Genomic DNA, 14,625 nt, shown 5'->3' on the forward strand with positions numbered 1-14,625 from the left:
GTGTATTATGTACCTTAACTATAGAAGTTAAAGTAACATACTGCAGCTACCAGCTTTGGTGTAGAAGATATTTGAATATGTCCTTATAAGTTTGAAAATAGGTGAGTGTGGTTTCAAAAAAGGCTTATCTTTAAAAAAAGTTACATGTCACAATTGCATAACGCGGATCATGGCTGCATGATGTATGTGGCATTACATTCTATACCATATTCAACCACTACACAAAACATGAAGAAAAAGTACATGTGTTTCAAATCAAACAGACATTGTCTGACCTGTCAATACTCTTGGCATATGATCATATTAAATCTGGAATTTTATAATAGACATAGACATTATCTTTGAGCATAGTTGTATTCAGTTTTTGTTCTGAAATTGCATATAGATTAAAGACAATTGCCACATGTTTTTTTTTACATTGAACTAGTAATGTTTTTTTAAATTTAACTTATTTTAAGTGGTTCTAAAATTCATTTACAAATAGTCATTGAAAGCATTATCTTCATATTAATATGAGCTGGTTTGGGAAAACAGGACTTAATGCATGTTGGTAAAAGACTGTTCTTCCAGATCAGCCTGTGCAACCCCCTCACAATCATCAGGAACATCACTTTCTGCTTTTTTATTTTGTTTAACCCTTTGCATGCTGGGAAATTTGTCATCTGCTAAAATGTCGTCTGGTGAATTTCTAAAATTAGCCATTTCTTCGATTTTTTTCAAAGAATACTATCAGAATAGCAAACAGTTTGGATCCTGATGAGACGCCACGTTCTGTGGCGTCTCATCTGGATCCAAACTGTTTGCTAAGGCCTTCAAAATTTGGTTCCCGCACTGAAAGGGTTAAATACAGTAATGTTTTGTTGTTATTGTTGTAGAAACTGTACCATATGGGGTCACCAAAAACAACATTGATTTCAATGCTAACGATTTCCCATAGATGTTGAGTGGACCATGGGTTCAAGCAAACAAAATTAGAACACATAAAAGAATCATGTTTCTCCTTTCTGTCATTTATTATTACAACCAGTCACAGTTCAAGTAGTTGGGCATGTTTTTCATGCGGATTAGATTAACACGCTTTGTAGACCTTTAGATAAACAAGCAGTATATTCCTCGCTTGATTTAACAAATCTTGTGATCAAAATTTATGAATCTAATACATATGAGCCCCGATCTGAGAAAACCAGTCTTAATGCATGTACATTAAATATTGTTCCAGTCTAGCCTATGACACTTCCACTTTAATTGAATTTTTGTTTTAAGAAGTCTTTTGTTAACAAAAATCCTCTCGAGGCGGAAAGTGTCATCCAAGATAAGCCTCTTGGATGATAATTTAAGAACATGTATTACCGTAAAAACTCAGTCATACGTCTATCAGCTCATATGTTGGGGAGTATAAAAATGGTTTAAAAATGTGACATTTTGTGTATGTGCACTTCATAAGTCGGGCAAAAAGTACAGACTATTGGAAAATCAGTTTAAGTAAAATTGCAGCCACATAAAATTTATTTCTGATTCTGAGAAGCAACTATATTGCTTTACATGCTAATTATATTAAACAAACCTGATATTATAGTAGTTAAAAATAGTACTACCTTGCAAATTGGTAATTAGTAATAATCCAATTAAACACTGTGCCATTATTTAGGATATAAGTGTTTAGGAATTTTGTAAACACAAGCATCTGCCATTGTTAGGAAGTTGTACAGGAAGTTAGCCTCAGGTTTTCACTATTTGTAAACCATTAGCAAAGCGGAAATCATGAAATTATACTTTTCAACAATTAGGATTCTCTGTATCTTATAATAATATTTTGTACATAAAATTTACTATTTTAAGCCATTCAATCAAAAGCAATTTTGTTTTTAAAGAATAAGATAAACAAATCAGAACAGAAATATTCATTCCTTCTTCACATTCTTAATTTTAATGATTAATCATTATTTATTCTTTACAAATATTCCGAATTGTGTAAATCATGAGGCGACACCCTATTTCAATAACCCTATCATTGAAGCAAGCAGCTTATTGGTGTTTGGTCCCATTGTTCACATATCGTAACGAGATATCACAAACGGATGCCGACATTCTGAAGTGGTCCTCAATAAAGCTTTATATGGCCAAAACAGTCAGGTCTGACGTCATTGGGATGTATAGCTGCTGTGCCGATACTGTGGTCTTTATTGTTACATGATTACACGCCCCATTAATTTGTATCAGCTTCGCTCTGGCAAAATTGGGCTTAACTCTTTCAGTGCGGGAACCGAATTTTGAAGGCCTGTGCAAACAGTTTGGATCCAGATGAGACGCCACAGAACGTGGCGTCTCATCAGGATCCAAATTGTTTGCTATTCTGATAGTATTCTTTGAAAAAAATCGAAGAAAATGCTTATTTTAGAAATTCAGCAGACAACATTTTAGCAGAAGACAAATTTCCCAGCATGCAAAGGGTTAATGCATTTGCGTAAAGCATGCATGCCATACGTCCCGGATTGTCCGGGACAGTCCCGGAAATGAAGAACTTGTCCCGCTGTCCCGGAAATCTGTCAAATGTCCCGGAATTTACAAAATCCATAAAAACATGTACCTTATCTTAAGCAAATAACTGCACCTCGAATGTGTGTGTGACGTCACCATCTATGTTTAGAACGCTTACACTGAAAACACGTGGCTTGTATCTAGTAACGGAAGTAGAAATGTTTAATTTGACGTTAATAGATCAAGTGTATTTCGGATAGGCTTTCGAACTTTTGCTATTAACGATGCGAAACAACAAAAAAACGTACCAAAAATGCATATGTCTATAAATATCGCTACATTTTATACATGTCCCGGAAAATCGGCAAAAGTCCCGGACAATTTAACTCAATGTCCCGGAATTGGTCTGAAAAATTATGGCATGTATGCGTAAAGTGTCATCCCAGATTTGCCGTTGCAATCCGCATAGGCTTCTCAGGGACGACTCTTTGGGTTTTTATGGAATTTTGTGTTTAAACTTTTTTGTGTTGACTGCACAGGCTCAGCAGACCCATTTCCCAGAATGGAAATATTTGTTTTAGTAGGGTTTTCCTATTAGACCATTGAAAACTGAGTAATTTGGTTCAGAACATGAATTGTACATTAATATTATAGTAACAATAAGTTAAATAACATGATGTGAGTTTATTCAAGCCAAAGATTTTTTTAAGTTACGTGCTGTGAACAAAAAAAAATTAAAGTTTATTTATTTTTTTCTAGCCGTCATCATACTATTTATTTTGTTTGTTTGTTTTTCAAAATTTATCTGCAACAATTTTATTTAATATTTTTAACATGTTGGCTGTCTTTACAGGTTATGTTATGATTTTCATGCCAATAATTTTAGTTTGTATTTTTGTTTAATTTCAAGAATATTCTAAATTAGTTCTTTTAGAACATTAACTGTACTGCATCATTTACAATGTATGGTCTAAACGAAATAAAATCCCTGATCTCACTTCACTGTTAACAAGTCACTTCAAGAAGAACAAAGAATCTTATAGAACATTTATATTGCCAATACAAACAATAGGACTTTGTATTGTGACATTTATATGAGAACAATCATGACTGGCAGATTTTCAAAAGATGAAATAGCAAATTTGGAAATCTGAAAACGCTTGAGATGTATCACACATTTAAGTTTGAATGTGTGACAAACAAGTATTTTACAACATAAAAAATGAGAATATTTATCCAGTCTGTGATAAATCCACAACATGGGTCCTTTTTATCTGCATTTTTATCAAATCCACCGATGTGGAGTGCTGTTTTAAACAAGTAATAATCATAAAATAGTGATGAAAGTGAATATAATGCCTTAACCCTTTCCAACTCAGAAGCAAAGTGAAAATGGCTACATTTGTATTTGCAAACAGCATAAAACCAGAACAGCCTGGAGTAACTCGCAGTCTGTTCAGGTTTTATGCTGTTTGCTGCTCATTAGTATCTAAGGGTTGGAACTGAAACCTTTAAAACTTAAGATATAGTAAGATAGGTCGTTTATTAAATATAACTTTCCATAGGACTTCAAATGCGTCAAAATACGTATCTACGTGGTATAGGGTTAACTGGAGGTAAAGATACCAGTTTGAAGGCCTGCTTGAGTATCGTGCTTAAAAACATCAAGTAAAATACAGTGACAATATTTTGAGTCATTTAATGTCAATTATATTTGAAGAAATTGTCTCATGTATTCCTTATTTAAAGGGGCCTTTTCACGTTTGGGTAATTTGACAAAATTGGAAAAGTTGTTTCAGATTCACAATTTTTCGTTTTAGTTATGATTATTTGTGAGGAAACAGTAATACTGAACATTTCCCATGCTCTCAAATATCCATTATATGCATCTTTTGACGATTTAAAAACTTGAAAATTATAAAGCGATGCAACACGAAACAAATTAATAATTTGGAGAGTTTTGTTGTTGTCGTTGAATTTTGTGAAACTATGAGGATTGCTTATATAAAGTATAAAATACATCTGTATCAGTTAGGATGGCCGAGTGGTCTTAGTGGTAGATTTTTTACTCCATAGCAGGACTCTAGAGGTCAGTGGTTCGAGTCGTGCTGTCAGGGTTACCTTTTTTTTCTTTTTTTAAATTTTATTCTTGATTTTTTACTGGAGCTTTTTAGATCCAATGTTAATATTATTTATCAATATAAAGCATTTAATGACAAACTTCAAAACATGCCAAAATCTGTGAAAAGGCCCCTTTAATATAGACCTGTATGATGAGCCTTTTAATGTATAATATTATAATTAACAATATAAAATTCAATGAAACACAAATATAGAGCTTGTGATGCAATTTATAACAACAACCTTTGTTACTATCAAACTGAAACATATGAAATAAAACCGCCAATTATAACACATTCATGTGTGGATTAATAAATCAGTATTCTGTAAAACGTGTTGTTTAATATTAGTCGACCATTATAAAATATTATTTTAATATGTCAGTCAACAATATTTTCCATTACTTCACACGGTCATGATTATTTACTTAATAAGTTCAGATTATGGCATTTCCATTCAACTTCTGTACCTGAGACTATTAAATTGTAAGCGTATTAATTTGGCGACACATATCCTCAAAGTTGGCGATTAAATGGTAGGATACTTATTATTTCTGGTATTGACTCTCTACACGTTTTACATTTAAAATATCATTTATGTCTTTACATCAATTGAACCTTTAATATTGATTTAATTTGTTTTCATTCGAGAGCAAATATGAACATGTTTAATTGGCAAAAATTAAATGGTCATTTATTTGTCGTGGATTCTTAGTTTCATATTTACCGCTGAGATTAGATATTTGCGGGTCCCTCTTTGATGCATTGTGTGGCAACAATACAGGAATTAAATTCCATTTTAAAGTGGCGAAATCTTATAAAAGAATCTGGAATGCATGTACCTTGCCAACCAATGTCCCAACCCTGTCTAGTAATGTGGAAGCGATAAACATATTTTGAAGGCATTAACTCAGTTCAGATAAGGCATGCTCATTTTTACATGTACAATGCAGAGGACGAGATTTTGGCAGGTTACATGGGTTATTGAGCCTACCGTCTAGAGAAAAGGCCTTGGCAAACAGCGCAGACCCAGATGCGGGGTCTCATCAGGGTCTGCGCTGTTTGCTTAAAGGAATTTCTTTAAGAAATATTCTAAATATAGAAATAAATATACTAAACATCCCTAATTTTGGAAATAAATTGATCCAATTAAGAAGGCTGGGAGAGTCCACTAAGGCATAAAGGGGTTAAAATAACAGCATACATTCATAAAACATACTCATTGTTTCCATGTAAAGAACAGTAATTTGTATGTACATATAGAAATAAAAAGATAATATCTAAATTAAACCATATTTGAATATTGGAAATTAATGTTTTAACCCTTTGCATGCTGGGAAAATTGTCATCTGCTAAAATGTTGTCTGCAGAATTTCTAAAATTAGCATTTTCTTCGATTTTTTTCAAAGAATACTATCATAATAGCAAACAGTTTGGATCCTGATGAGACGCCACGTTATGTGGCGTCTCATTTGGATCCAAACTGTTTGCAAAGGCCTTCAAAATTCGGTTCCAGCACTGAAAGAGTTTAACAAAATTAAGATCATAAAGGGATGACTCAATGATGTTTTTAAAACTGTGTTATTACCTCTTTTAGAGGTTCAACTTCATTATTCAATCTGTAAATCTGCTTATTTAGGTTTATAATCTTAAGTAGAAGGTCAAGAGGCAGTACATGTTGTGTCCCTTCATCAAAAGTTAATCTGGTATGATTTAAGGAAAGGTCGGATTAAAGATTAATCGTATTAAAAAGATATTGTTTATGAATTTGATTTTGGTACACTTTGTTTCCTTGCTGCAGACATTTAAAACAAAGATGCTTTCAAAACTCATAAATGAAAGCTTGGGCTAAATCAAAGCGATAATAGAGTTAGAAGGCTGGTGACTAAGGAAGGACAAACAAAGCAAGGAAAATACGATAAGTTTCTAAATATAAGCTTCTTTAACCCTTTCCCACTCAGATGCAAAGTGAAAATGGCTTTGTGGAAACAGCATAAAACCAGAACAGCCTGCGAATAACTTGCAGTTTGTTCAGGTGTTATGCTGTTTGCTGCTCATCAGTATCTAAGGGTTAGAAATTTAGCCTTTAAAACTTGAATCTACATGTAGTAATAAAGGTCTTTAATTAAATTTAACTTTCTAAGGGACTACAAATGCATCAAAATACGTATCAAAGTGGGAAAGGGTAAATATTGATGTTTTTTTGTATTCACCATTATTAGACCACTAAAACAAGTTTGCGGGCATATAGTGATCACACCATCCATATCTGTCTGTCTGTCTGTTTGAACAAACAATAGATACTTAGTTGTCTCAAAAAGGGACATAAGTATGCATTTGTAAGAAGCAGCTTCCTTAGGGAGGCTGAATTAGTGTATTGGAAAGGGGGTCAAAATGGCAATATTGTTAGTAATTAATGAAGTACTAACAATATAATAAACACTTTTTGTACAATGATGACCTTTGTACAAGGACCAGACCTCTAATCTTCAATAATCAAATGTTTAAAGGGATCTGTTCACGTTTTGATATTGACAAAATTGAAAACAAATGTTTCAGATTTGCAAATTTTTTGTTGTTACTAATAATTATGTTTTTTGCAAGGAAAAAGTAATACTGAACATTTATCATGCTCTAAATTATTCATTGTACTTATCTTTAAACTATTTAAAGATTTGAAAATTATAAAGCGTTACAAATGCTTAACAAGGGAATAATTTGAATAGTTCTCTTTTTAAACATTAGGAGGATTGCTTATATAAAATATAAAATACCTCTCTAATTATATCAGCATGTATGACGGAGTGGTTTAAGGGCTAGAATTTTACTCTAAATGTTTTTGGTTTGAGCCCAGATGGGGTTTACTTTGTTTTCTTTCTTGACTTTTATTCCTGTTTTATACTGGCACTCTTTAATTCCATTGTTTACATTTATCAATTTAAAACATTCTTCCAAACATGTTAAAATCTGTGAACAAGTTCCTTTGAGGTCACAACAATACTGAAGACTGTCACCATAGTGACAACCCTTGAATTTTGTTAGTAAAATCATATTTATTGTCCCCTATCGGTTTCACCGGAGGGGACTTATGGTTTGCGCTCTGTCCGTCACAATTTTCTGGATCCTGGGATAACTTTTGTAGTTCTTAATATTTTTTCATGAAACTTGAAACATGGATAGATGGCAATATGGACATTATGCACGTCATTTCATTTGGTTTCTACGTCAAAAATTCTGGTTGCTATGGCAACAAATAGACTAGAAATACTGCTGAAAATGGTGTTTTTTTCTGGATCCTGCGATAACTTTAAAAGTTCTTAATATTTTTTCATGAAACTTGAAATATGGATAGATGGCAATATGGACATTATGCACATCATTTCATTTTGTTCCTACATCAAACATTCTGGTTGCTATGACAACAAATATAAAAAAAGATTTTTTTTCTGACACTGGTGGAATTTCTGACAATGGTGGAGCCGGTTTACTGTGCATTTTTACAGAAAGTATTATGTTTAAAAAAATTAAATTTAAATTTAACTGACGCTTTATGAATGTTAAAGATGATTATCAAAAAATGTACCTTTTGAGCATTTTTTATTTTTATTGCAACGAGTACATAAATAGCTTTAATTGTAGATTTTGTGTGTGGTTAATAATTTAAGGAGAAAATTATGGGTTGGATAGATCCGTTGTTAAGATAACAAATTGAGTAATAATGCATGATTCTGATTTAATAGATATAATGTATCAAAACAGTGAATTGGCTCTTTAAGTTACCATCATTGTATATGAAAAGTGCCTCATTCACACTGTTACCTTAATTTATACTTTTTATACAAACAAACCATTTTCCTCCTTTATTTTTTTCATGGGCAGAAATAAGTTACTCAGACTCTATGACTTTTGTCTTCATTCTTTTTTCTCACATATCAATAATTTCCATTTATTATACATAACATTATTCTTATGAAAAACTGACTTTTTAAAAAATAATCATATTTGACAGATTATGGTAAATAATTTGTATGACAATTTGTTATTCATTTGAAAACATTTGCACTCTTAGTATTTTATAAGGCTTTTTCTTCATTAAAAGAATTAACCCTTTGCATGCGGTGAAATTTGTCGTCTGCTAAAATGTTGTCTGCTGAATTTCCAAATTTAGCATTTTCTTCGATTTTTTTCAAAGAATACTATCAGAATAGCAAACAGTTTGGATCCTGATGAGACGCCACATTTTGTGGCGTCTGATCTGGATCCAAACTGTTTGCAAAGGCCTTCAAAATTCGTTCCAGCACTGAAAGAATTAAAACTGTTGCGATACAACTTCAAGAAACTTTATATGGGTAGACCACAAACTGGATTATTAGATAAACATTCCGGGGTTACAATTTTTGCTGATAAGAAAAACATTTTCCTATGGTAAGATGGAAATGCTTTGTCAATGAATCAGTATACACCGTAACAAATTGTGTTTCAAAATGTCACAAGACCTTAAAACATTGCATACTGAAATGATTAAAGCATTTATTACATTCTGTCGCCAACAAAATTCCTCATTTGTGTTTAGAAAAAGTACATGATTGTATTTTAAGCCCACTTCATCAAAAAGTCAGTCTTTGCCTGGTTTCAGGAAACTTGGTCAGACTGTTAATCTTGACAATATCAAAGCCAAGTTTTAACCCTTTGCATGCTGGGTAATTTGTCGTCTGCTAAAATGTTGTCTGCTGATTTTCTAAAATTAGCCATTTCTTCGATTTTTTTCAAAGCATACTATTAGAATAGCAAAGAGTTTGGATCCTGATGAGATGCCACGTTCTGTGGCGTCTCATCTGGATCCAAACTGTTTGCAAAGGCCTTCAAAATTCCGTTTCAGCGCTTAAAGGGTTAATCGGGTTAAAGTGCATTAAAAAACTAGGTCAACTTGTCAAATCTTAGAAAAACCTTTTTACCATGTAAGTAGCCTTATTTCTGATCCAATTTTGATGACTTTGATCAGATTATTTTTCTTGACATTATCAAAGCCAAGTTTGAATCTCAGGGCCTAAAAAAAGGTCACAATTTCAAAATTATGTAATAACAATATAGAAAACACATTAATGATTCAATCTTGTTAAAATTTATTCTTCTTTTTTTTATCTTTACAATATATAGGCCAAGTTTGAATATTATATATGCTCAAAAACCTGGTCACAAGGTCAAATCTTGTTATCATTCTAAAAGATACATGTATGACTCAATCTTTATAAAACTTGGTCATATTGTTAATCGTAACAATATCAACCAGGATTGAATCTAGGTCACCTGCTTCAAAAACTAAATCCGCCGGTCAAATCTTAGGAAAGCATTATTGCAATTCAAGAAGCCGAATGTATGTCTCATTCTTGATGGAACCTGCTCAGAATTATTATCTTTACCATATCTAGGCCAAGTTTAACCCGTTGCATGCTGGGAAACTTGTCGTCTGCTAAAATGTCGTCTGCTGAATTTCTAAAATTAGCATTTTCTTTGATTTTTTTTGAAGAATACTATCAGAATAGCAAACAGTTTGGATCCTTATGAGACGCCATGTTTTGTGGCGTCTCATCTGGATCCAAACTGTTTGCAAAGGCCTTCAAAGTTCGGTTCCCGCACTGAAAGAGTTAAAAAAGAAGGTCACAATATCAAAATTATGTAATAACAATATAGAAAACACATTAATGATTCAATCTTGTCAAAACTTATTCTTCTTTTTTTTATCTTTACAATATATAGGCCAAGTTTGAATATTATATATGCTCAAAAACCTGGTCACAAGGTCAAATCTTGTTATCATTCTAAAAGATACATGTATGACTCAATCTTTATAAAACTTGGTCATATTGTTAATCGTAACAATATCAACCAGGATTGAATCTAGGTCACCTGCTTCAAAAACTAAGTCCGCCGGTCAAATCTTAGGAAAGCATTATTGCAATTCAAGAAGCCGAATGTATGTCTCATTCTTGATGGAACCTGCTCAGAATTATTATCTTTACCATATCTAGGCCAAGTTTAACCCGTTGCATGCTGGGAAACTTGTCGTCTGCTAAAATGTCGTCTGCTGAATTTCTAAAATTAGCATTTTCTTTGATTTTTTTTGAAGAATACTATCAGAATAGCAAACAGTTTGGATCCTTATGAGACGCCATGTTTTGTGGCGTCTCATCTGGATCCAAACTGTTTGCAAAGGCCTTCAAAATTCGGTTCCAGTACTGAAAGAGTTAAATCAAAGTCATGTGTGTTTACAAAACTAGGTCACTTAAGGTCAACTCTAAGAAAAGCCTTGGTATCATGCTAAAGAACTTATGTATGACGCAATATTGATAAATCTTGCTTAGAATGTTTATCTTGAAAATATCTAAAGGAAGTTAAAATCTGGGTTATATATTTGTGCAGTGTTCATTTAAATAGCATTTAGTGTTATCTCATGTAATAGAGTACATTATTTTTAATTTGCTTTTATCAGTATTACAACTTTGACCTTCTTGTTGTTTTTTTGTTTACACTGTTTCCATGGATACTGCCATGATAAACATAATTGTCATCTTCCTCCTTCAATTTCTTTTTTCCTGAAAGTGTCAACATTGAAAATCTGTCATAATGACTTTGGAATAAAATCATACATAAAAGGAGCACATTGATTATAATTTTAGGTCACAAATCATTCAAACCACTGTGACGTAGAGGTAAAGCTGAATTAATATATCAGGTTAACCACAAAATTTATATTGGTATACATAAATTGTACTGTCAATATTATCGAACAAATCTTTCATCAAAGTTGTAATTAGTGTTACACGCCCATCTATATGGTAGCTCCATTAGCCATTTCAAAATGGCCTTGCACTTAAGAATCCATTTTCAAGGTTTATTTGTGTCTTAATGTTATCTGATTGAATACTGTTGGCGTATTAACTTGAGAAATTTGTATGTCATCCTGCTATATTATGGCGTCACAGTTTTATAATCAAAGGACTGGAATGTTTGAAAGTCCCTTACTGGCTTTCAAATAACAATTGGTAGAGTACATTAAGACTTGCAGTCATCACTAGCTTCTCAAAAAAATGAAGTTAATGCGCATTAAACCAAATTTATTGTCTGCCATTTATGTGCATTCAATACAATTGAAAAAAATAGGAAAAAATACACTAAATGTTTTTTTTTCCTGCATTTATTAACTGAAATGCATTCAATGTCTTATCATGAAATAAATACATGAATGTATACTTTAAGTGTATTGTAATTACATTTCCAGCAAATTCATCCACTGTTTTTTTTAATAAAAAAAGTAATGTTTTTGTAGAAGTAGATTCCCGAGTATTACTGGTTAATTTCCAAATTACAGAGCAGTTTTTATGATTTCGGAAATAATCTTCTTTGTAAATCTATCTTAAACAAGGGTCAGTTATCTTTATAAGGCTCATGAAATGACTTTACAGATTATTATTTTTACAATTCTGATTTTTATTCCAACCTTTTAAATTTGAGTTATTTATATTGTAAATATATATATATATATATCTTTTTTGCCATATTGTTTTTCATGACTTCTTCAAGACAGTATTCATCAGCATCTAGCTGTAGAAGCCAATGTTCGATAAGTTTATTTACGCCCATTTGAAAGCCATTACACCTAATCACTTAAAGTTACATTACCTGTTTTGATTATTGTTAATGTTTATTTACAAATTTTATTGGTGGTATGAAATCCCTTTTTTGACAGAAAAGATTTTGTAACAATTCACTCATATCCCGCTCAGAAGCAGTTGCTATGTGCAACCAGCATACAACCAGAAACCAGAACAGCCTGCACAAAACTTACAGTCTGTTCATGTATTGTGCTGTTTGCTTCTCATCATGAGTATGCTAATAGGCTTGTTGATTTGTGCCTAATTTTCCTAAAGTTGTTACATTATCAATATTTTATAAAAAATATGACAAAGAATCATTATAAACATAATTATTAACTTTTGGGTTTTTTGTTATTTTTTCAAATGTTTATCGTCTGTAAAAACAATAAATAATCGATTGCGTTGATAGTTTCAAACCACCATCTTGAAAGTAGGGTTCTTGTTGAGCCGTGTATTCTGATTGGCTATTCCAATGTCAAGATTTGCATTCTATAAATAGCCTTAAAACTGACATTGCAGAGAAGGTTAATTTCTTTTGGAAAAATGTCACCAGACGATGTAGAATGGAAAATTATAAATAAACAATTTTGTGTTACTTAGGAACACAATATGAACAATTTATAAAAGAGGAAATATTTAATAAGAGTTGTGATGAATTACATTATTGATGCATTTTTAGCTCATCTATTTTTTGAAAAAAAATTATGAGCTATTGTCATCACCTTGGCGTCGGCATCGGCGTCTGCGTCGGCGTCTGCGTCGGCGTCCGGTTAAGTTTTACGTTTAGGTCCACTTTTCTCAGAAAGTATCAATGCTATTGCATTCAAACTTGGTACACTTACTACCTATCATGAGGGGACTGGGCAGGCAAAGTTAGATAACTCTGGCATGCATTTTGACTGAATTATGTGCCCTTTTTATACTTAGAAAATTGAAAATTTTGTTTAAGTTTTGCGTTTAGGTCCACTTTTTTCAGAAAGTATCAATGCTATTGCATTCAAACTTGGTACACTTACTTACTATCATGAGGGGATTGGGCAGGCAAAGTTAGATAACTCTGGCGTGCATTTTGACAGAATTATGTGCCCTTTTTATTCTTAGAAAATTGAAAATTTTGGTTAAGTTTTGTGTTTAGGTCCATTTTATTCCTTAAGTACCAAATCTATTGCTTCATACTTGCAACACTTACTAACTATCATAAGAGGACTGTGCAGGCAAAGTAATGTAACTCTGACTGGCATTTTGACAGAATTATGTGTCCTTTTTATACTTAGAAAATTGAAAATTTGGTTATGTTTTGTGTTTAGGTCCACTTTATTCCTACAGTATCAAAGCTATTGCTTTCATACTTGCAACACTTATTAACTATCGTAAGGGGACTGTGCAGGCAAAGTTATGTAACTGTGACTGGCATTTGGACGGAATTATGGGCCCTTTATACTTAGAAAATTGAAAGTTTGGTTAAGTTTTGTGTTTTGGTCCACTTTACCCCTAAAGTATCATAGATATTGCTTTCATACTTGGAACACTCGCAAACTATCATAAGGGTACAGTAAAAGGACAAGTTGCATAACTCTGGATGTCATTTTTACGGAATTATGGCCCTTTTTTGACTTAGTAACTTTGAATATATGGTTAAATTTTGTGTTTCGATCCACTTTACTTCTAAAGTATCAAGGCTATTGCTTTCAAACTTCAAATACTTTCATGCTATCATGAGGTTACTGTACCTGGCAAGTTGCATTTTACCTTGACCTTTGAATAACCTTGACTCTCAAATTGCCATAACTTCTTTATTTATGATTATATTTGATTGATACTTTGACAAAACTACTCTTACCTGACATACCACAATAGACTCCACCCAAACCATCGCCCGTGCCCCCCCCTTCCCCCCCCTCCCCCCCCTATATTTTTTTTTCTTTTTTTTTTTAAGATCATCTCACAAATGACCACCACACCCTCACACTATACCCCCCCACCCCACCCCCCCCCCAATTTTTTTTTTTTAAACGGTTAAAAAACAAAACTATTCATTTTGATTATTTTATGTTTGAAATACCGTCCAACCATCGCACCCAAGAATCCCCCTCCCCCACCCCCCCCTCCCCCCATCCGAATCCCCCCCCCTAATTTTTTTTTTTTTTTTTTTTTTTTAAGATCATCTCACAAATTAACACCACACCCTCACACTATACCCCCCCCCACCTCACCCCCCCCCCAATTTTATTTTGAAACGGTTAAAAAACACAAATATTTATTTGTTTTATTTTATGCTTGAAATACCGTCCAACCATCGCACCCAAGAATCCCCACCCCCCCCCCCACCCCACCCCCCACCCCCCCCTCCCCGATTTTTTTTAATTTTTTTT

The 14,625-nt window shown here is 32.9% G+C and overlaps 1 protein-coding gene across 1 annotated transcript in view; it reads left to right on the forward strand.

Moving 5' to 3' along the window:
* The window catches only part of LOC127871357 (uncharacterized), a 54,960-nt gene that overhangs the window by 12,221 nt on the left and 28,114 nt on the right, over positions 1 to 14,625 (forward strand). The gene's annotated exons all lie outside the window — the stretch shown is intronic.

Source organism: Dreissena polymorpha, chromosome 3 (genome assembly GCF_020536995.1).
Source record: "Dreissena polymorpha isolate Duluth1 chromosome 3, UMN_Dpol_1.0, whole genome shotgun sequence".
NCBI lineage: Eukaryota > Metazoa > Mollusca > Bivalvia > Myida > Dreissenidae > Dreissena > Dreissena polymorpha.